This window comes from Prionailurus bengalensis, chromosome X (genome assembly GCF_016509475.1).
Source record: "Prionailurus bengalensis isolate Pbe53 chromosome X, Fcat_Pben_1.1_paternal_pri, whole genome shotgun sequence".
Taxonomy (NCBI): Eukaryota; Metazoa; Chordata; class Mammalia; order Carnivora; family Felidae; genus Prionailurus; species Prionailurus bengalensis.
The window spans coordinates 6,137,997-6,162,012 of record NC_057361.1 but is presented as its reverse complement, the minus strand read 5'-3'; the positions used below and the strand labels follow the sequence as shown (position 1 = coordinate 6,162,012).

The window sequence follows — 24,016 nt, the reverse complement described above, 5'->3', positions numbered from 1 at the left end:
ACTTAGCTTTAAAGGAGGTTGAATATGTAAGGTGTAGACTTTTAGTATTAGAGATATTGCATTTTTATAACCACAAGCATTAGAGACTAGGAAAATACCATGAACTGAACACTTACCTCCTACAGATTTGGCAATAAATTCTTTATATGTATTATCTCAGATAATACAACTCTGTAGATATATACCTACATTTTAGAGAAGAGATAATTGGCTCAGAGACAATGAGTGATTTGCGCAAAGACAATTAGCTTGCTTTTTGCCTGTCACATTTTCACTACCCCACCTGAGAGTTTAAGATAAACTGCTGTGGTAGGAGACTTACTGGCAAGGTGCCCTTAATCATGAAGCAGCATCATCAAGTAGGAGGAGTGTGAGTATTAGTCTGGCACCTGTGGTCATTCCCTATGGCAAGATATAACATGGTTTCCGCTAAAAATATTTGAAGGTTGGGCCTCCAATGACCTTTTGCATAAAGACCAAGATTGTTACTACTATTCAACAAGGATGTGTTGAGCTGTGTAAACTCTACGTTATCCTTGGCACTGAGAAAGATTCAAAAAGCCATAGTCTTTGTTGTATAGAAACTGTCTATTTGGGAAGCAAAATTGCTCCATATGGATGTGTTAAACCACAGGTTCTGTGTCCAGCTTGCACACTTAATCACTAGTGTCTACTGTGCCTTGTGCTCTGCATTGGGAGGTGGGAATACGGGAGGTGAGGTGGTGATCTTGTCCCCATGGGGCTTATCTTGTAGTAGACCATCAGCCAGTAAATAATAGACCCCTAGACAAGAAATCACAGATTCATAAATATGTTGAAGGGAATAAACATCATGACAGAGACTAGTTAGTGGGAACAGTGTACTTTAGACAGGATACCTAAGGAAGGAAGTCTTTCTGAATAAGTGTGAATTAACACGGAATCTTGAGGTAGCTCGATTCAAGATGCCCGCCACCAATTCTTCTTCTCCTGTACATACATGATATTTCCTCATTAGGAAGAGTCCATTTCTTCATTCCCTGAAACGTGGGCTGGCTCTCGCCTGCTCTGATCATAGACTGTAGCAGATGTGACGTGCTAGGATGTGTAAGCCTCAGTCAGAAGATTCTTTGCAGCTTCTACTGGAGCTCTTGTTTTCTTTTTCTCCGTGAGTCACTCCTCTCCTGTGGGAAGTTCAACATATTCCCAGGCTACCATGTTGTGAGGAAGCCCGAGCCACCTATATGGAGAGGCTGTAGAGAGAGAGAATGTGATGCTGGCTAGCCCCCATCCCGGTCCAGGCATTAGATATGCAAGTAAACGAGCCATTACAGCCCCCATAAACTCTACACAGACAAGAACCAAGATCCCTTACTTGTGGCCCATTCCATCTCCAGTGGTTTCAGCCATCCCAGCTGCAACCCCAGGTATCACAGAACAGAAACAGACCTCTGCTTGAATTCCTCCTGACCCACAGAATCATACACATAATGCAGTGGTTGCTGTATTAAGCTACTAAACTTGGGGAATTTGTTACTTAGCAATAGCCAACCAAAGAGCTAAATGTGAGGATGTGCAGCCAGTGATTCTGCATGTTGTACTAGACTCTAGGTATCGGCTATGCGTGGGACTATTCATGGCCTTGAAAAGCTCACATTGTACTAGTGGAAATAGATGGGAAGAGTCACAGTAATAACAGGGAATAGAGAATGGTCTGTGATATGACAGATAATTACCAATGACGGGTACATAATTTACCTAAAGGTAAGTGATGCTATATTTACAATAGAACTGATCCAGAAGAGAAGACGATGGTGAGGACGACAGGTAGAAAACATAAGAACACAAGACTGCAGTCGATGCTGCTAGTGGGAATTTGCAAAACCAAAAGTGTGTAATGTGTTTGTAATGTGTGTTACTCTGAGTGTGCTGAGAAGCAGACATCAGAGGAGGATTACACTCTCCAGGATCTCATTAGAGGAAATACCCATGTGAAAGGGAATTAGGAAGCAGCGGGAGAGGCTGGGGGAGGGTTCTGGCCTCCATCAAACCTGACCCCCAATGAAGGGGATGGAGAAGGTTGGGTGGTTGGCTATGAACTCTCAGGAGGTTTCAACCGAGCCATTAGGGAGTCCTTGAGCTGAAAAGGAGTGCCATATCTCCCAGAAATGGGTCCATGCCTGTGTTTCCATCATGCTGAATCATTGCTCGGGAACAGTGCCTGGGAGGCTCAGCTCAAAGGCACTGATGGATTGTGGAGCTGAGGGTCTCGCCCCAACACGCTCCCTACAGTGGGCAGTCAGGGAGGCACATTCGTGCAGTGGGAGTTCAGGGAGGCACATCCCTGCAGTGGGTGGTTAGGGAGGCACGTCCCTGCAGTGGGCAGTCAGGGAGGCACGTCCCTGCAGTAGGTGGTCATGGGGGCACTTCTTCATGGCCATCCTATCATGATAAAGTGCTCGGCTTCTGGAGACAAAGCGGAGCCACTGGGGGAGGGGAGGAGCATTAAGTAGTGACAGGGCCAGATTTCAGCTTTAGAAAGGTGAGCCCACAGCTGTGCGGAAACTAGCTCGAAAGAATAGTCTGGAGGCTATGGAAGTCAACAGGGTGGTCATTTGCAATAATTTTGTGAAGGTATTAATCTTTCCTGTGTGTGACTGAGGTGAGTGATTCAAGAAGAATGTCCAAGGCAACCTTAGGTGGCTTGTGATCAGTGGGATGAGGTCAGGGGATGAAGAGAAGGAGTGAACAACGGTGGTCCTTCACAGCTAATAACAATATAGGGGATTGTGCACTCTCGCAACAGACACCTGAAGGGGCGGGGGCAGTTGTGCCTGGGGCTGGAGACAGGACCATCTGCTTTAAGGACACGATGGGGAGGCACCCAGGAACTTGTTGAAATATGGTTTGGGGCTTAGAAGAGATGATAGGACTGGAGGTGAAGATCCGAGAGGCAGGGACAAACAGAGGAGTGGCTGGAACATGGGAGCAGAGGACATGATCCAGGGACAGGACTCCTGGAGACCTGCGACAGTCTACAGCCAGCAGGTGACAAGCCACTGAAACCCTGCCTGGGCCGCCATTTGGACTTGAAGGAGGAAGCTGCAGCGTAACCGTTGAGCAGGGAGGGGTTTTGCAAGAAGCACTACAACAGCCACACGAAAGCAGGACAGGTGGAGATGGTTGGCGACTGGGCAGAATTCACCGCATTTAGTGACTGGGAGGCCCGCAGTCGTCACCACACACAGCAAATGTTAGCTGAGCAGCTATTATGTGCAGCGGTAAATTTTGCATAAATACAAACATGTCACAAAATATGGTGTATTACTTTTTGTGTGACTTTTTCAAAGATCTTTTCCATTAGTATGCCTTTTAGTTTTTTTTTTCCCTGCAACATCCCTGTCTCTGGTGTTCTCATTTTCACTTCATAAATGAGGAAACGATACAGAGTCATCACGCCGTGGTCAGAGAGTGGTTTCAATGGTGGAACCAAGCCTCGATGCCAGGTGCTGTGATTCCCGTGCTTCGCAAGGCGGATCGTTGCCAAGCCGCCTTGTGACCACTGATGTGTGCCCTTCCGCTTGCCCTGTGCCCCTTGAATGTAATTGGAGTTAGAGGCCCTATTCCAAGACAACAAAAGGTTTATAATCTCACTTACGTTTTGCTTCCCTGTAACATTTAATTACTTTAAGGAGAGCCTGGTACGCACTGTCGTAGATGGGTTGGCTTCTGTCCATGTGCAGAATTATTTGTCTTAATTGACCAAGAGTGAAATGAGTCACCGAACTTTGAGATGCTTCCCCAGCTCTTGAATCTACACCTTCCATGAAGGGAGAAACACACAGTGAAAGTTTTAAAATATGCCCTTTGTAGATATCTGTTCAGCGGGAAAAACCCACAGCAGCTGGGATCATCTTGTTTGTGCAGACCCATCAGACAAGTGTGCATTTTGCTGGCCATGTGCATGTGCTGTTACCCAGTCTTGCCTGCTCTTGCCTTTTCTCTGGCACATCAGGATGTCTCCATCTTGGATGTGCTCCTGCCGTGCACAAGTCCACTGGGCTCTTGGAGAAACTTAGCCCGAGGCGCAGTTTGGGTTGGCAGGGCTTTTTCCCCCTGTGCCTAAGTCATGCGGTTACTTTGTTTGCTAATTATCCTCGTGGTCACATGGAGGGTAGTGTTGGAAGGATTCTCAGCCGAGTTACAGTGGGTCTAGAAATCCAATTGGGATGGAAAGAAGAACAAAGTCAACAGTTGGAATCAAATGTGCCACCGGAGGCCTCACGTTCAAAGACAAGGCGGACCAAGAACAAATGCTTTGCAGAGGGGACCAGCACAATGTGGGTGCCACAGCCTGTAACCTGTGTCGCAATTAGTGCTCTACATTAGCGCACTGTGAGGAGGGCTTGTGCACAGTGGCTATCGGGAAGAGGCACGGAGGCACCTGCAGGCGGTCACCTCAGAATGTTGCTATGTCCTGCACAGCCAGCCCTGTGATGTTAGTCACTTAACGTAGGTTCATACCCTTCCATCTTCCTCCATCACCTATTTCTTTTCGGCTTCTCTTCCCCAGCAAGGAGCCAGTCCTCGCTTACTTCTCCACATCTCCTTTTGTCTCCAGGGGAACCATCTCACAAACCAATTGTGCAGAGAATGATGCCTTATCTTTCCCACGGCAGTTGGCGTTTGGAGACCCTGATGCTCAATGGAAAATAATTTATTTCTGGGGCTCCTGGGTGGCTCAGTCGGGTGAGCATCTGACTCATGATTTTGGCCCGGGGTCGTGGTCCGTGGGATGGAAGCCCTGTGTCAAGCTCTACACTGACTGAGGAGCCTGCTTGGGATTCTCTCGCTCTCTCTCTGCCCTGCCCCTGCACCCTCTCTGTCTCTCTCAGAATACATAAACATTTTTTTAAAGAATAAAATAATTATTTCTCTCAGTGGAATTTCTGACCTCGGATGCTGCAGTAGAAGGAACAATTTCCACGTAAGGAAGACCCCAAATCCTCCCATGATAGGTAGATAGATCACGCTCCCTAGAGGTACTCTCGAGCTAGCAAGGCAAATTGATAATCACAATGCAATGTCTGTTACAGCCTAGGGAAGAAACGAGTTTAGAATCACAGCAAAGGCCAATACCCTGCTCTTAAGAAGAGCTGGAGAAATAAGGTTTGAATATGAGTTACAGAGATACAGCCAAGAGGAGCTGGTAAACTTCCTTAGGAGGAACTGTAAAGAGTCATGGGGTTTGGCATATCACAGAAGCCTGCATGGGGGAAGCAGAATCAGTGATGGGGGTGACAGCACTACTTCATGCTCAACACACAGAAATCTTCCAGACACAGGTAGCTGCACAGAGACTCAAAGTACAAATTCTGTGGTAGAGACAACAGCAAAAGCCTTAGGAGGCAGATTGAAGGGGGGTGGGACCCCAACTTTACAACATGATGTGATGGAGTGAGACTATTCCACCGCGGGGCTCTACAATTCGCCAGCCCGTAATCACATCCAGAAGCCCATGGCAGGCTGCTAAACTCGCAGCCCAAGCTGTAAAATGATTGTTAAGGGATTATAAAAGGTTAGGATTGTTGACATGGGTACACGGCATAGCCATGGACTATGAATTAAATAACACTGCAACTACCAGAAGGGAGAAAAATACTTAAAAATGTTCAGTACTCATTGCTGTAAAACCCACTCATTTGGAATTTTTAATATCATCCCCGGCTGGCCTGGGATTTACCTTTCCCTGCTGATGAAGATGTATATAATGAGCAAATTAATTGTGTTAGCACAGCTCAGGTTTCTCAAGCATCTTAAACCAGGATGGCATAGCTAATATTTGCAGACAAACATTAAGGGGATTCTAAAGGATTTCATCTATTCATAAGAGTAGGTGCGGTTCGACAAGTGTATCTCATCAGTTTTTGCTGTTATTTTTTGGTGAGGGTATCTAGATACCACAAAAGGAAAAATAAATCGGTTGAGGCCTAAATTCCCTGGACTGTATGGTATTCAGATGAGCACAGAGAAGGCTTATCGCTTATCCCACAGACCAGAAAGGCACATGATAGGTAGGCTTCAGGGACGAGCCATAGAACTCAGCCATGTTTCCAAATGCCCCACAGAACCCAGGCCGTAGAAACCTGTGGCTTCGGGGCTGCTGCTCCAGGGTGCTTGGCTGCTCAGACACCTGTGCAGGTGGGCGTGCTTGCGTGAGCGATTCACAGGGCTCAGGGAAGAGGTTCCCAGCCATGCTGTCGTCCGCCAAGTCACAGCCTGCCATCGAGCCCAAGGTTGGGGGCCTCCTGTGCTCGGCCAGTGACTTGGCTTCTCCTTGTCACCACATCGGTCTTGTAATGAGCTCAGAACATAAGCAGCCCAGATGCTCGCATGCTTAAAGGCTCTCCTCTTCCAGCCGGCAGAACTCTCCCTTATTTGACCAGACGTTCCAAATGCATTTAACTTAGAAGAGGACTTTTTGATGTTATCTCTTTGATATTTGGGTCTCATTAATATCTATGGAATTTAAAGATTTATTTATTTATTTATTTATTTATTTATTTAGAGCATGAACTGGGGAGGGGCAGAGAGAGAAGGAGAGAGAGAATCCCAAGCAGGCTCTGCACTGTCAGCACAGAGCCTGACGCAGGGCTCGAACTCATGAACTGTGAAATCATGACCTGAGCCAAGGTCAAGAGTTGGACGCTTAACTGACTGAGCCACCCGGGTGCCCCAATATCTATGTAATTTAGCCAAATACACTGATACCAGAGGGTTACTGAAAGGTTTGGAATTATCAAGGCACAATGGGGGAAGAGAGATATTCTATACACCCTTCTCCCAGAGCTTACATCCTACTCACCTTAGGTTTGCTAAGTCAAAATGGGCAACTCAAGTTGTGCTTGGTAGAGTACATATCTGCAGTTTCTACCTAGAGGAAGCCATGAGAATTATCATGAGAGAAAATACTGATCAGTATTGCATTAAAACATTTAGTATTTTCTTGTCCTGTAGCCAGCGCCCTGATCTTCCTTTCCTGCTGATACTATCATTGTTTCAACTAGTCTTTGCCTCTTTAGATTATAAACATTTACAATTAAATATTTGAAAGAACTTCCTTTACTTGTACCATACAGTTTAGAATGGTTGTAGAACGTTGACACAAATCTATACTCCTGGGAATTATTTCAAAACTTGTTGCAAATTTAGTAGAGAAAAGTATTAAAATTTACATTCAGAATCTGATATTTTCCTTGAGACACCCGATGTCGACGCGATGACGCCTTTATTCCCCTCCTCCCCACCCATTTGAAAAAATTAAATAACATCCCCATGGTTGAATCTGAGGGAGAAGGCATCTTTGCCTGCAGTCGAGTCTCCCTTTCTTCATTTCTTAGTCCATTCATCTTTTCGGGTACTAGTTATGAAACAGCTGTCCCACATCACCTCGGGCCTCCATAATGACTTACAAAGCAATGGTTTAGGTTTGGACGAGGTTTTCATTGGCTAATTTGTGAAGACCTGAGGGGATGGAGCAGAATTCCTCAGAACTCCTTTCAGTGACTGTCTAATGGCCTCCTAATACGTTTGCTGTAAGAGCCATGGTTCTGCCCCCTTAAGGTTCTGTTTCCTACGAAGGTATTATGGGCCATTCCTGCTGAGGAAGGGTGGAATGCTGTAATCGCTGCAAACCTTTCTGCTGTCACATCAGACTGCTGACTCCTTCTCTGAGCCCCACTATCTGATTTGAGGAAGTATGAAAGCAGTTTTCCCGTAGCATTTATATTTTATTTTAATTTTTATGCTTAAAAAATTTTTAATGTTTATGTATTTTTGAGAGAGAGAGAGCTAGAGGAGGGGCAGAGAGAGAGGGGGGTCGAGGATGCAAAGCAGGCTTTGTGCCGACAGCAGAGAGCCCAATGTCGGGCTTGAATTCATGAACTGTGAGATCGTGACCTGAGCCGAAATCAAAGTCAGACACGTAACAGACTGAGCCACCCAGGCACCTCCCCGCCATCGCATCTCTCTTTTAAATTTACTTTTCTATAGTCATTTGTTCAATTTTCCAGCGAGGTGAAGTGGAAAGTATAGGGCAAGAATCATAAACGTTAGGCCTCCATCAGCTGTACACAGAGCGTGGAAGGCTGACTAGGGTTGCTCCCACTTAGGAGAATGCTGAGGGGTCTGCAGAGGAAGACAGCCGCTGTTGGTGGACATATGAACTCTACGTGCACCAAAAAAGAGAGAATGTCTCAATCAATCACATGTTTGTTGTAAAACACAATGTACATCTATAAAGTTTCAGAGGAATAGTTTTATATGTAGGTCACAAATGCCCAGAAATAGGAAGACTATTCAGAATGAAGAGAATCCAGTCAACTCTTCAAAAAATATTTACCGGGGTAGGAGTGATGTGCTAAGCCTGGGTCCAGGCACAGCCGACTCGAATATCTGTTAGGTAGAAGAGGTTCCAGCCCTTAGAAGATTTCTGTTTCATTAGGAGTGACACTGATGATAAACAAATTATAACACAATATCGTATGGAATGTGTCAGTAGGGTAAGTCCTGGATGATGATGATAGCAGTGTTAATGTGGTGGGAGAAGGAGCCGGGTCTGAGCAAGGCAAAGAGGAAACGTTGACTCCGAGATCTGCAAGGGGAATAAGGTTGAGGCAGGTGCAGTGATGTTCTGCAGAGAAGCCTGCCTCTTTGTAGCTCATCACGTCATCTTTTTTTTTTTATTTTTTTTTCAACGTTTATTTATTTTTGGGACAGAGAGAGACAGAGCATGAACGGGGGAGGGGCAGAGAGAGAGGGAGACACAGAATCGGAAACAGGCTCCAGGCTCTGAACCATCAGCCCAGAGCCTGACGCAGGGCTCAAACTCACGGACCGCGAGATCGTGACCTGGCTGAAGTCGGACGCTTAACCGATTGAGCCACCCAGGCGCCCACATCACGTCATCTTTTAATCTCAGCCTATGTGGCGAGTTGTTTTTGTACAAAGCATGACTTCATGATGTCTATTTTCAATCAATTATAGAAATTCTTCTATAGCAAAGGATTATCAGGATGAAGTTCTTTTGGGTCTTCTGGATGAAAGATTCTTCTTCCTCAAAGGATATTTTCCCAAATATATTTGGGAAAGTCATTACTCCTTTGTAATGGCAGAAGTCATTACTCCTTTCCACTGTTTGGTTATCACAGGAAGAAAATAGATGTATCCATACTTGCTATTTGTCAGCAGGTGTGTCTTGTGAATTTCCTGTCGCAATGTTCATGGATCCAGGTTCACTTGGACACATTAGGAACTTAAGCAAGAATCACCCCCTACCCCAGTGAACAAGCTGAGGGAAGGCAGCCACTGACCACTGCCTGAGGTTAGGACTTTTAGCCAGGTTTAGAGAGGCTTAAGGACACATACATAGCCTCAAGACCAGAGATTGGACCAAGTCACCCAGTCATTCAGGGGCAAGATCTGCTCTAGCTGAATTTCCCTATCATACAACAGCAGCCTTGAAATGCCATTATTATATCTCATCCTGACAGGTTTTGGGGGGAGGGTTATTAGTTATTATACTCCAGAGAGATTTAACTAATAGGATGTGTGTATATAGATAGAGATTTATTGTAAGGAATTCACTTTAATGATTATGGAGGCTGACAAATCCGAACTCTGCAGGTAGACCAGCAGGCTGGAGAACCAGGGAAGAGTCGATAATGCTTTTAAGTCTGAAGATCATCTGTCAGCAGAATTCCTTCTTGCTCAAGGGAAGTCAGTCTTTTGTTCTATTAATGTGATTGGATGAGGCCCACCCACATTATGAAGTACATTTTATTCATGGTTTACCAACATGCAATCTCATCGAAAAAGAGCCTCATAGAACATCCAGAAAAATGTTTCAGCAAATATTTGGGCACCGTGGCCCAGCCAAGTTGACACCTAAAATTAACTATCACAGGGGGCTTGGGGGTTCAACCAGCCATGAAATTATTATACACAAGGACTAAGCCTAGAGACAGGAGAGAGAGGGAAAGAAGGAAGGAGAAAGAACTAGAAAAGAGAAACAAAAACCACCCCTCCAAAAGAGCCACAATCCAAAATTCCAAAACTTGTGAAGAAACCCAATTGCTAAGAGGCTATTACCGTCAATAAAATCATTAAAAAAATAATTTAAAAAGTTATATAACTTGAAGTTAAAGTACTCTAGAGCAGTCTGAGAGCTTAAAAGTAATATATTTAAGATGCCTATATGAATTAAAAACATCCTTTTTAAAAGGGCAGGGGAGTTATCAAGATAGGCAGAAATTAGCATAAAATGTTAGAGATCACAGAAAAATTTAGCAGTTATCAGTAAAAAACAAATTATTCTTGGGATAAACTCTTACTACACATATTCGAAGAGAAATTAGTAATTAGATGTTGTTACAACATTAGACCTAACAGAATAGTAAAAGATTAAAATAAAAAAAAATTTTTTTGAGAGAGTGCACATGGGCGGGGCGGGGGGGGGGAGGGGAGAGAGGGAGAAAGTCTTAAGCAGGCTCCATGCTCAGTGCAGAGCCTGATGCAGGGATCAATACTAACACCCTGGGATCATGACCTGAGCCGAAATGAAGAATCAGATGCTCAACTGACTGAGCCACCCAGGTGACCCTGGAAAAAGATTTTTTTTAAAGAAATATAAAAATATAGAAGAATAGGTATGAGATTTGGAGCCCAGACTGAGATCCTTTAATATTACTTGATAAGATAAATGGCTGGAACATGGGTGGAGTTGAATAGAGTAATAGCCAAAATTATTCAGAATTGCAGTCTTTAGATCAGAAGTGCACTCTGTGAACTGAAAAGATAGATAAATATAACTCCATTCCGTGGCATATAAGAGTTACTTCCAAACCACTGAGAACGAAGAGAAATTATGAAGCGGCCACAGAGAAACATCAAATCACCTGCAAGGGAATTACAATTCAACTAACAGTGCACTTCTCAGTACTTGAGGTTAGAAGGAGAGCAATTGCCATCTTAAAATTCAAGAAGAAGCATCAAATACAGGCATTTTGTTTTCACATACAGAATTTATATATACAGACTATGGAACTAGCACTTAAATAAATATTCAAGGATGTTCTTTGTTAAGAAAAAAAACACGCGAAGGTAAGAGGGAAGAGATAGGTATTAAGAAACAAGGTGTCCAGAAGTGGATGAAATACCGACTAATTTAATTCAATGCTAAATGTAAAAATGACATTTTGCACTAAAAGTTGAAAATGAAAACTCTGGCAGCGATAACAAGGTGGGAGTGCAGTCTTTTGATGAAGTACACAATTACTGAATAACTTCAGATTTTTTCAGAATGAACCTCAGATTTTATTTTAAATTACTGTTTAGTATATGCCACAGTGAAAGTAACCATGATAACACATGATAAATAACCACAACTGAGAAGAAATAAAAGGAAAAAACGTTAAATTTAAAAAATAGCAGTACCTGGTTGGCTCAGTCAGTTAAATGTCAGGATCTTGATCTTAGCTCAGGTCTTGATCTTAGAGTTCAAGCCTTGCTATGGGCTCTGTGCTGGGCATGAAACCTACTAACTAACTAACTAGCTAGGGAGAAAAAAAGAAAGAAAGGGGAAAAAAAGGCGATATAAAAAACACAAGATAAAATGGTGGAGGTAAGCCCCAATATAACATTAATTATCATGAATGTAAATAGACTGATCTACTAAAAATCGAGCTATATAAATATGACACAGCTAAATAAAATCAAGGAGAATACTAATAAAAAGAAAGCTACTAGTGCCAGTATCCCACAATATAGAATTTAATGCACAAACTGTTTTACCAAAATAAGATGATATATAATGGAAACAAAAGGACAAGTCTACTAAGAAGATACAGCAATATGAAATTGCATGTACCTTGAATTCCAAAAAGGAAACTGATGGAATTAGCAAGAGAAATGGACACATTCATTAGCAGTTTAGTGTTGTAGCATGTTTTTGTCAGAAATTGGTAGATCAAAGGGCACCTGGGTGGCTCAGTCGGTTGAGCGTCCGACTTTGGCTCAGGTCCTGATCTTGTGGTTTGTGAGTTCGAGCCCCGCATTGGGCTCTGTGCTGACAGCTCAGAACCTGGAGCCTGCTTCGAATTCTGTGTCTCCCCCTCTCTCTGCTCCTTCCCCGCTCATGCTCTGTCTCTCTCTCCTTCAAAAATAAATTTTAAAAAGATTAAAAAAATTTTTTAAAAAGAAATTGGTAGATCAAGATAAAAGAGTATTAGAATGTAGATAGAAGGTTTTAGCAATGACATTAAGAAGCTTCGTATGTTACACATACATAAACTTATACCCCATGTACTGAGAATGACCACAAAGCAGTAAATTGGAAATCAACAATAAAAACATAGTTAATAAAATCCCTTATGTTTGGGAATTTAAAAATACATCCCTAAATAACTCATGAGTTATAAGGGAAGTAACAATGGCAATTAAAAAATGCTTAGAACCATAACAATGCTAATGATACTATAAATCAATTGTATGCTACCAGTATCTGGGGGAAAAAAAAATGGAAAAATCAATACCTTTCACTATGCATCCCTCCATTCCCTAATAAATCAAGGCCATATCCATTTACACAACTCTGCTACAAAGAGTTTGTTGGAAGCGTTTTTAATTGATGGCAGCTATTTGATATTATTGATTCTAATCAAGGTTTTCATTTTGCCAACAAAAGTATGAATCACTGCTTGTCCAAGCTTAGCACAAAGGAAATGTTTGTGCAGATAATTTCAGGATAAGTTAAGAATGAAAGTGTACGATAACTGGGCAGTTGTTGCAAAGAGCTCCCATGGCAGGAAAAACTGCTCATGCCAGCCCACAGCAAGAGAAGAGAAAACTTAACATGGCTCACCATATAGGAGACATGGGAAGGATGCCAAATCCACCTTATTGAGGTAGGAAGAACATTCCAGCCGCCATTAGATTAGGTAATAGTAGAGAGAACATGGCAGCAACTTCAGTACGTTCATTTATTCATGGCTCATGACAGAGGTCAGCAAACTCTTTCTGTAAAGGGCCAGATAGTACATGTTTTAGGTTTTGTGGGTCCGATGGCTTCAACTCTGACACCGTAGTATGAAAGCAGTCATAGACAATTCATGGCCAAGTGGATGTGTTTGTGTACCAAAAAACGATGTTGGGCCTGATTGTGCTTGAGGGTAGCAGTTGGCTGGTCCCTTGGTTTGAAACATAGGACAAAACGGAAAACTTGAAATGGGAGACAGTTGTTTTATCTTGATTAGTGTTCGTGTTGTCTAGAGTCTGCAAAAGTTTTGAATTCTTGCATCCTTGTTTATGTCCTAAAGTATACTTCGTAGAACTACATTCAGTGTATTTGAATAAAATGTTCACAGGCATTCAGGTTACTGTTGCATTTACTCTGAGAATATCTATATGCTACTTTTATTAGATCTGGGTGTGCTTATGATATACTAGAATTCATAAAAATATTTGCATCTGCAGTTATGTTTCTAGAGTTTGATAAAAAATTGGCTGTACTTTACCAGTTGATTTCAACTGACAGTTTATGGAAAATGATCATGTACCAAACCACAAAAATAAATGATAGAATGATAAGTAGATATACAGGTAGATAAAAAATAAAATCACTTTTCTCTTAGACATTTGAATGTATACAAACCTAATTAAAAGAGAGTTTAAGCTTGCTTTAAAATTTTTTTCTCAGATGCATTATTTGCAATGTATGTCTTACATACACGTGAAAAACTGCTTTCTCATGAGAAAGTGCTATTAATGTTTAGTCTGTATTTTAAGTCTGATTATAAGCCATGTGAGTAATCTATAACAATAAAATAGGGAGTGGGCCATGAAAGCCATCTCTGAATTTCCATAAGCTTTTTTCTTTCTCTACACTGCTGTCTCGATATCCTTGATATCCTAAGCAGTGTACTTTCCCTGAACCAATGACTAAGTAATGGCAATGTGATAATAGGAATATATCACTGTGATAAATACCCAGTCTCTACAGATCATCTATATTGTCCTGTGCATGTAAAGGAAAATTCATTTATTTACATGTCATAAAAGACTGCTTTGATTAATGTTATTAGTGGCTAAGAATGAGATTCTGTTCCCTGAGAGAGAAGAAGGACATGTCATGTTAAACGGTACTCGGTAGAAACCGGAAAGGGGAAAAACATTTAGTTTCCTTATCATTTAAATATTCATGTGAATGGTAACTGTCAGAGTCAAGAGAAAAATCATTTTGTGTTCAAAGTGGGGGAAAATAACAACTCAAAAATATATCCCACAGCATTTAAACGTATGTACAACAATCTATTACATCATCCATCAAAGAATGGAATTTACAGAAATAACTCAACTTCAATATCTTAGTTTTCACAAGGCATCTCAAATTAATACTTTTTCAAAAAAAATTTTAATGTGTATTCATTTTTGTGAGAGAGAGACACAGAGCATGAGCCAGGGAGGGACAGAGAGAGAGGGAGACACGGAATCCAAAGCAGGCTCCAGGGTCTGAGCTGTCAGCACAGAGACTGATGCAGGGCTCAAACTCACGAGCTGAGCCGTGAGATCATGACCTGGGGAGAAGTCGGATGCTTAACCGACTGAGCCACCCAGACACCCCGTCAAAGTAATACTTTTTAGAGTTGATAGGGTTTCCCATGAAACTTGAGCGGCAATCATAGACTGACAGCTATGGAAGCAGAAGGAAAGGCTAAAAGACAGGAGGAAACACCCTATAGTAACCACCAAAGTTCCCTGAAAAATCCTGGAAATGGATTCACACCTCTCTGGGGGTGACAGGTGGGAGGTTGCCTCACTAAACTATAACCAGGCTTCCAAAAGGCTAGTGAGAGAATTGGTGGAAAAAATTAATTTCCCGTCTCACCTCTCTCTGATACTGCTTTGGGTGTGTGGGGGGCAGGGGCAGTCTCTACCTGCCCCTTTTGCTATAAGAAAACTGTTGCAATAGCCAGGCCACTGATATTCTTGAGGTGGGTGATCTTTTCAAGGCAGTACAGCATCTTCACTGGGTGAGGAATTGGTGAAAGGCATCTCCTTGCATCAGATCTGCCCTCCTTGGGCATCTCCTCCTCTGCCCACACCCCTTCTAAACACCCAGCAGTGGTGAACCTCAACCTCAGGAGATGAAATTTAGGGAACAACCTTAGAGGAAACCCTGACTAGAGGTTGTCTGGTATTGTTGAGGGAAAAGAAGTGTCCATCCCACGGTGGTTCCATGCTGCCTAGGGCCTCCACCCTTAGGATCAGGCCCTCTCCGGCACACAGAGCAGTGATACTCCTAACTGAGAGCTTCTCAGCCTTGGCAGGAGTAACATTTGGGACCATACAGTTCTTTGTTGTGGGGGTTGTGGGGCTGTTTTGTCTATTGTACAATGTTGAGCAGCATTCCTGGGCTCTACTCACTAGATGCCAGTAGCATCACCCTTAACCCAGCTGTGACAACTAAAAATAGTCCCAGACATTGCCAAATGTCTCGTGGGGGGCAACATAGCCTCCAGGGGAGAACTCTCTCCTCAAATAATGTACACTCACAGACTAAAATAACTAAAGACCCAAAGAGTACAACCTCTAAGAAAAAAAGCAAATTGAAAAACATATAACCATGTCAGTATAATTGCAGAGGGAGATGGCTTAAGAATGTACATATAATATAGTCAGTGAGATAGTGGAAGAGTGTACCAAGATAGGGCACATAATAATAAGTTACAGAAGTGAACCAAGTGGAATGTATAGTATGAAGACCATGAGTGTTAAAGTAAAGGATGTGGGTACTGGACTGAATAGCAGAATGGATACAGGTGAAAAAAAATGGGTGAGCTGCAAAGTAAGTTTCAAGACTCCTCCATAAAAAATGTTGGGAAAGGCTAAAAAGAAGAGAATTGCAACAGAAGTGCCAAGGACATGGTGAGTAGAAAGAGAACTAGCAACAAATGGATGAGAGACCCATAAAGTTTAAGAAAAAATGGAAAGGAAGCATTCTTGGGAAAAATGAAGAGATGCTCCATTACAGAAGAAGAAGAAGAAGAAGAAGACGACGACGACGAAGCAGCAGCAGCAGCAGGAGGAGGAGGAGGAAGAGGAGGAGGAGGAGGAGGAGGAGGAAGAAGATGATTAAAGATCAAAGATATTTGATGGAAATGGCTCAGAGCATTGTCAACATGATAGGTACAGAAAACACATACGTAGGCATATTCGAACAAAAGAAGTTCCAAGTAGAAAGTAATAGGCTTCCAAAGAACAAGAATCAAACTGACAACATAATTCTCAACATCAACACTAACTCTAAGAAGTCAGTGTTGTAGACTGAACGTTTGTGGCCTCCCAAATTTCATATGTCGAAGCCCCGACCTTCAGTGTGATGACATGTGGAGATGGGGCTTTGGGAAGGGAATCGGGTCATGAGAGTGGATCCCTCATGTTGGGATCGGTGCCCTTATAGGTAGAGACACAGAGAGCCTGCTGTGTCTCTGGGTTACCTGCAGAGGAAAGGCCAGGAGAGGAAGCAGTGGGAAGTCAGGAAGAGCTCTCACCAGGGACCAAACTGGCCGGTGCCTCCATGTGGGACTTCTAGCCTTCAGAACTGTAGGAAAATAAATCTCTGTTGTTGAAGGCCCTGAATCAATAGTATTGTGTTACGGCACCCTGAGCAGCCTTAAAATAGAGTAACATTTTATCCTTACTTTGAACATAAAAAGTCTATATCTAACCAAATTCTCAATTAAAATGTGGGAGTGTATTGAAAATATTTTCAGGCAAGATTTGCTGGGCAAAAACTCCGCTTTGAAACAGAAGAATTGCTCAACTCCAGGTAAAGACTGTAACAAATATAGAAGCAGGGTGGTGATCTAGGTCAGGTACTTGATTGTCATCTAATAAAGCCAGGATAAAAAGAGAGAAAGGTGAAGGGTATCTTAACTCAGAACTAAAACTCTAAACAGCACCAAACAGTGGGCAACACAATGAGGAGATCAAAGGGATATGAGAGCTTCCTTAAACCCATACCTCAATAGGGGAAAGATCTGGATACTAGTGAGTTTAAGAACTCAATAGTAAATATGGATCTTCAATTTTTTTAATGTTTATCTATTTTTGAGACAGAGGGAGACAGCGCATGAATGGGGGAGGGTCAGAGAGAGAGGGAGACACAGAATCCAAAGCAGGTTCCAGGCTCTGAGCCATCAGCACAGAGCCTGATGCGGGGCTCGAACTCACGGACCGTGAGATCATGAGCTGAGCCGAAGTCAGATGCTCAACTGACAGAGCCACCCAGGCACCCCTAAATATGGATCTTAATAAACATATTCCTCTAAGAAGTGGGTCAATCAAGCTGCCAAAAAAGCACCATTATAAAAGATCTGAATGATATAATTAAAAAGCTTGAGATATTATAGTTAGATAGAACTGTATGGCCAGCAAACAATATACAGTAAAACCTTGGATTGCAAGAACTTGTTTTGTGAGTGTTCCACAAGACGAGCAAACATTTCTAATGAATTTTAACTTGATAAACAAGTAATGTCTTCCGATATGAGTAGTATGTGATGCCGAACATCACAGGATCACAACTGAGCCAATGGTTCTTCTCTCTCTTTCTGTCTCTGTCTCTGTCTCTGTCTATGTCTCTCTCTCTCTCTCTGTGGGACTGTGGGTGATCATCTCCCGTGCTCGGATGCTCTGCCTCAGGCTGCGGTGTTTGGCAGAAATGACTGATTTTTCAGAACGTGGCAAAGTGCCCATAACTGGAACTAGTGTATTTTTTTTTTTGTCACTTCACAGCACCTATGGACAGTCCTTTGATTTTGTATACAAGAGTAAGGTTAGGAATGCTTTGCTTCATTCTAGGTCATTGGATAGGTACCTTGTTAAAGTTGCACGAAAAGAAAAAGATTCTATTAACCCAATAAATAGCAGTGATTCCATTAGTGATAGTGAAAGTAGTCCTACACAATAACCCTCCTTTTTCTTGTCTCCCTCACACCAGCCACAAAGGTTTTCAAAGGGAAGTGCAGGTTAATTTATTTTTCTTTATATTTTCTTTATTATTTTGTATTATATTACAGTATTGTAATCATTTTTATATTAGTATTTTTGGGTTGTGGAGCGAATCATCTGAGTTTCCATTATTTCTTGTTGGAAAATTCACTTTGATATGTATGGAAGTGCTTTGGATTCCGAACATGTTTCCGGAAAGAATTATGCTTGCAAACCAAGGTTTTCTGTATGTTATTTTTGCAAACTCACAGAGCATATATCAAAATGGTCCAATATTTACACTTCTCATTTCTTTTACTTTTCTTATGGTATGGAACGGGGCTTCTTAAATTTTTTTTTTTCAACGTTTATTTATTTTTGGGACAGAGAGAGACAGAGCATGAACGGGGCAGGGGCAGAGAGAGAGGGAGACACAGAATCGGAAACAGGCTCCAGGCTCTGAGCCATCAGCCCAGAGCCCGACGCGGGGCTCGAACTCCCGGACCACGAGATCGTGACCTGGCTGAAGTCGGACGCTTAACCGACTGCGCCACCCAGGCGCCCCATGGGGCTTCTTATATTACATCATCTGCAGATGAAACAATCATTTACATACAAAAACAACAGAATCCCTAGACAAACTATTATAATTAGAGTTCAGTAATCTTGCTGAAGCAAGATAAACTCACAAAAATTGGAAGTAAGTCTCCACACCAACATTTGAGTATATAAAGCAACATAAGATACCATTCACAACAGCAAAGAAACCATCAAGTATCTGTATTTGCAAAGTCTATGGTGGGGCACCTGGGTGGCGCAGTCGGTTAAGCGTCCGACTTCAGCCAGGTCACGATCTCTCGGTCCGGGAGTTCGAGCCCCGCGTCAGGCTCTGGGCTGATGGCTCAGAGCCTGGAGCCTGTTTCCGATTCTGTGTCTCCCTCTCTCTCTGCCCCTCCCCCGTTCGTGCTCTGTCTCTCTCTGTCCCAAAAGTAAATAAAAAACGTTGAAAAACAAAACAAAAAAAAAAGTCTATGGAGAAAAATGTGAAGTTCCTATAAAGGACAGAAGAAGATATGAATATCTGAATAGACATTCCTTTCCTGAGATGATACAATTTTAATATTATAGAGGTGTCAATTCTCCTAATTTTTAAATTCAGTATTTCAGCTGAATTTATTTAAAACTTGATAAACTGAATCTAAAATGTCTATCACTGCTTCAGATTCTGTGTCTCCCTCTCTCTCTGCCCCTCCCTGACTTGCACTCTGTCTCTCTGTCTCTGTCTCTCTCTCTGTCTCTCTCTCTCTCTCAAAGATAAATAAACATTAAAAAAAATTAAAGAGGGGCGCCTGGGTGGCTCAGTCCGTTAAGCGTCCAACTTTGGCTCAGGTCATGATCTTGCAGTTTGTGAGTTTGAGCCCCGTGTCAGGCTCTGTGCTGACAGCTCAGAACCTGGAGCCTGATTTGGATTCTGTGTCTCCTTCTCTCTCTGCCCCTCCCCAACTTGTACTCTGTCTCTGTCTCTCTCTCTCTCAAATATAAACATTAAAAAATTTTTTAATGTCTATCAAAGAATGCACTTCCATGAAAATGACAAAAATTTGACAAAAATATTACATAGGAAAAACTTCCTTTAACAGATATTAAGTCATACACAAAAGCCATAGTAATCAAAATAGCATGGTTTTAATCTAAGGCCAAAAACATGGACAACTAGGATATCATAGAGAGTCTTTTTTTTTAAATATGAAATTTATTGTCAAATTGGTTTCCATACAATGCCCAGTGCTCATCCCAACAGGTGCCCTCCTCAATACCCATCACCCACCCCACATCAACCCTCAGTTTGTTCTCAGCTTTTAAGAGTCTCTTATGGTTTGGCTCCCTCCCTCTCTAACCCTTTTTTTCCCCTTCACCCTCCACATGGTCTTCTGTTAAGTTTCTCCAGATCCACATAGGAGTGAAAACATATGGTATCTGTCTTTCTCTGTACGACATATTTCACGTAGCATAACACTCTCCAGTTCCATCCTCATTGCTACAAAAGGCTATATTTCATTCTTTCTCATTACCAAGTAGTATTCCATTGTGTGTATAAACCACAATTTCTTTATCCATTCATCAGTTGATGGACATTTAGGCTCTTTCCATAATTTGGCTACCATTAAAAGTGCTGCTATAAACATTGGGGTACAAGCGCCCCTATGCATCAGTACTTCTGTACCCCTTGGGTAAATTCCTAGCAGTGCTATTGCTGGGTCATAGGGTAGATCTATTTTTAATTTTTTGAGGAACCTCCACACTGTTTTCCAGAGCAGCTGCACCAATTTGCATTCCCACCAACAGTGCAAGAGGGTTCCCGTTTCTCCACATCCTCTCCAGCATCTATAGTCTCCTGATTTGTTCATTTCAGCCACTATGACCGGCATGTGGTGGTATCCAAGTGTGGTTTTGGTTTGTATTTCCCTGATGAGGAGCGACGTTGAGCATCTTTTCCCATAGAGGGTCTTATATGGGAACAATATAAAACTCTACAGGGTTTAATCACATTAAATATCAAAATAGTCTGTGACCCAAATTTGTACTCTGAGTATATAACCCAAATAAATTATCACAACAGACCACTGGGAGACATGTCCAAGAGGGTTCATCATGATGTGTGTACTGGCCAGGAACTGGGGACATCGCTGGGGATGGGCTGTGGAGCATGCAGAAGGCGCATACTTCAGAGCATTATCCTGCTGTCAGAAGCCATCACTATGTGTGAACACTGCATGGTAGATAGATCCCAATAGCACAGTGTGAAAAAAAGTGAGAAATAGAATGTAATCTATTACACAAAACAGTTGAGCCCATCACGCACCAACACATGACAACAAAATATAACATGGAGACACACATCTACAACCGAAAACAATGACATACATTTTACACAAATGTGTACAACAGATTATTGGGAAGGCTGTTTCCAGGGGGATGGGAGGAGGAGTGCAGACAAAAGTGAACACGTGCACGTACAATGGAGATAAGCCCGCACATGCGTGCATTTATAGCTAATACACACGACCGTGAGCGAGTTGCGTCATGCAAGCAAATTATGACAATGTGCCATGATCTATGCATTCCAAGATGAACGAAAACAAAAAGGAATGATCTTGATTGTCCAACATTCGGTTCATTTAAAATTCTTGTGACAACAAAAATTGGGTTCAGACTACATAGGGGCAATATCTCCAAGGGACCTATTTTGACAAAGCTGGAAGACCCTGGCAAAGTTAACATTCCAATGATGTGTCCTAGGGGAGGTTTCCCCAGAAGAGCATCTCTCAATTCATATAATATGAGAAAAATAGCTGGGAAGAGATTTCTTATCTCTCAGAATAGCTGTAACACCAGAAGAGCAGGAAAGGTTGCTAGTTTCATTTCTTTTCTCCACCTGCACCCTTCCTCGGCGGACACGGTAACTGGCCAAGATCTCTGGGGCTGGTAAATGCATCCTGCTTTGTTGACCAAGAGAGTTGCCTACCTTTCTTTCTCTCCTGGAAAATTAATTTATAGTTTGAACAGCTGGAACAGCTGGCTGACTGTGCAAAGCAAAGCACCTCTTGTCTTAGCTTAGACGGGGGACAGCTGAAACAGAGAACTGCAGAAACTGAAAGCTGGACAGAAAAAGCAGTTCTTTCCAGACTGTAGGAACAAAAGCTGGAGAGATTTAGAAAGGCCAAAGGTTTGGAGAAAGTCCAAGCTCTCTCTGTCTTCTGAGAACTCCTTCACAGTCCTAGGGAAAAACCCGTGTATTAATAACATGGGGCTTGCCAGTGTCCTAAGGTTAAACTCATATTTTCAAGGGACAATAATTGCAGGATCAAGCACATGAGAATTAAACTTGGACATGGAAATTATTTTTCCCTTCCTAGTTGCATAGAAAGGTCAACTCTGGCCAGAGAAATTCAAAAACAGTGGAATGTAAGCACATTTTATAAAGAAACTCTGGAGTTACCCTAAAGGGAGGACTCAACTGAGAGAATAAAGACCAACTGTCTTTGGAAATAGAATTATCTCCCAATATAGGACTGAAATGAGTCAAAATTGTAACTAATGCCAGCGCTGGGTGTGCTGCCTGCTATCCTCAGCCTCCCTTCTGTTTCCATGTCTCCTAAGCCCTACTTGGACTGATGGACTTCCCAGGATCCTGGTGTGAGGTCTTTCAGGATGCCTTGCATGGTCTCTGTATCCCTATTCACCAGGATCCAATCAAGACCCTCTTTTTAGGCCTTCTGTGGAGTCCTCAGGGCCATGGAGCAAAAGGGGCAGTGGTTTTGTCCAAAAGGAACACTGGAATTCTGAATACTATTTCATCCTAACAAAAACATTCTGTTGCTACAGCATTAGCAATCCTAGATTATCAGTTACTTTTTCAGAATTCCACAGGAAGTGGTCCAGAGAACTAAAGGCAATGATAGAACAGACCCAATGTCCATCTTCTGTTTATTATTACCATGCACTAGCAATTCTATACAATGTCAATGATAAAATATTCCACTTTTTGGGGTGGATTCCAGCCTCTCCACACCTGCACTTTCACACTCACTGCTGGAAAGTTTTAATGCTCTCTACAGGGTTTGATCCAATGGAATGACAAATATGAGATCTTGTAGGACTTTGATCACTACACATCTTGCTGCCCATACATATTATACGTGAGGTCAGCTCCCTCCAGGCCTCCAAGGCATTGACCAAGTGGTACAATCACCAGTCACTCCTCTTTTTTTTTTTTTTTTTTGCCTGTAAGAAATATTCTATCCTCGGGGCGCCTGGGTGGTGCAGTCAGTTAAGCGTCCGACTTCAGCCAGGTTACGATCTCGCGGTCCGTGAGTTCAAGCCCCGCGTCAGGCTCTGGGCTGATGGCTCGGAGCCTGGAGCCTGTTTCCGATTCTGTGTCTCCCTCTCTCTCTGCCCCTCCCCCGTTCATGCTCTGTCTCTCTCTGTCCCAAAAATAAATAAACGTTGAAAAAAAAAAAAAGAAATATTCTGTCCTCAGCAATATGATGTACTTACTTATATAACCATTAACTTTAAAGTCAAACATTGCCTTGTAACATGGATTTGCATGTTACTTTTTCATTATACAAGCTAGTCATTAATCTTTGTATATTTTAGTTCTTGGTCATTTTGTTAAGGTCGTATCCTTGGAGATTAAATGAAATATTTTCAGTTGAGGAAGGGACAACAATACACTAAAATGTATTTAGTTTGAAAAATAATTTTAATTCACATAGGGAAAAGTTAGTCAATGAAAGAAATATCTATAAATTCAAACATGTATTTATTTGTAACTGGAAATAGACTGCAGTCAAATTTTAGACACTGTGCTTGGGATTTATTTAAGTGTTCTTTTTTGGTGAGAGCATTGGGGAGTTTCAGATTATAAAAACTTTATACATTAAGCACTGATGTCTATAATCAAAGATCTTTCTAGAGGTCAAATTTGCACATGAACATTCCTGCCTACTTATCTTCGATATTGTTTTGAGTTTTCAGTAGAGACATATTCTGTCTTAAATTTATGTCAGAAGATTCAGAATCATTTGAGAGTCTGGCTATACACATCCTACACTGGGTTTAATCTAAATGTGAGCAGAATAAAACACGGTGGAAAAATCCTGACAAACTCTCTTCTTTTGTTCCATTTCCAGTGAGAACAATTATTCTACAGACTCCGTTATAACTGCTCGGACATTACCCGTTGCTCAGCTGGGAGAGCTCAGCCTGCAAGGGTGAGTTACTGTGATAACACGAAGACATTCTCTCACGTTTAGAAAGAGAAACAGACATGGGTCACATAACGGGGGATAATTCGGATGAGGAAAGATGTACTGAATGCTAAATGCTTTAGCTGTGTTGAGGGCACCTTGAAAGCAAAGATGAAGTAGTTATGTCTCATTATCTTTAAGTCAAGTAGTAGGAGGTAGAATTTTGGGATTCTAAA

General features: G+C 42.2%; 1 long non-coding RNA gene across 1 annotated transcript in view; it reads left to right on the top strand.

Annotated features, from left to right (window-relative positions):
• Window positions 1-23,804, top strand: part of LOC122477603 — a 363,494-nt gene extending 339,690 nt beyond the window's left edge. Inside the window, exon 4 of the long non-coding RNA XR_006295735.1 lies at window positions 23,724-23,804. This is a non-coding gene — a long non-coding RNA (uncharacterized LOC122477603). The remainder of the gene's footprint in view (window positions 1-23,723) is intronic.
• The last annotated feature ends 212 nt before the right edge of the window (window positions 23,805-24,016 follow it).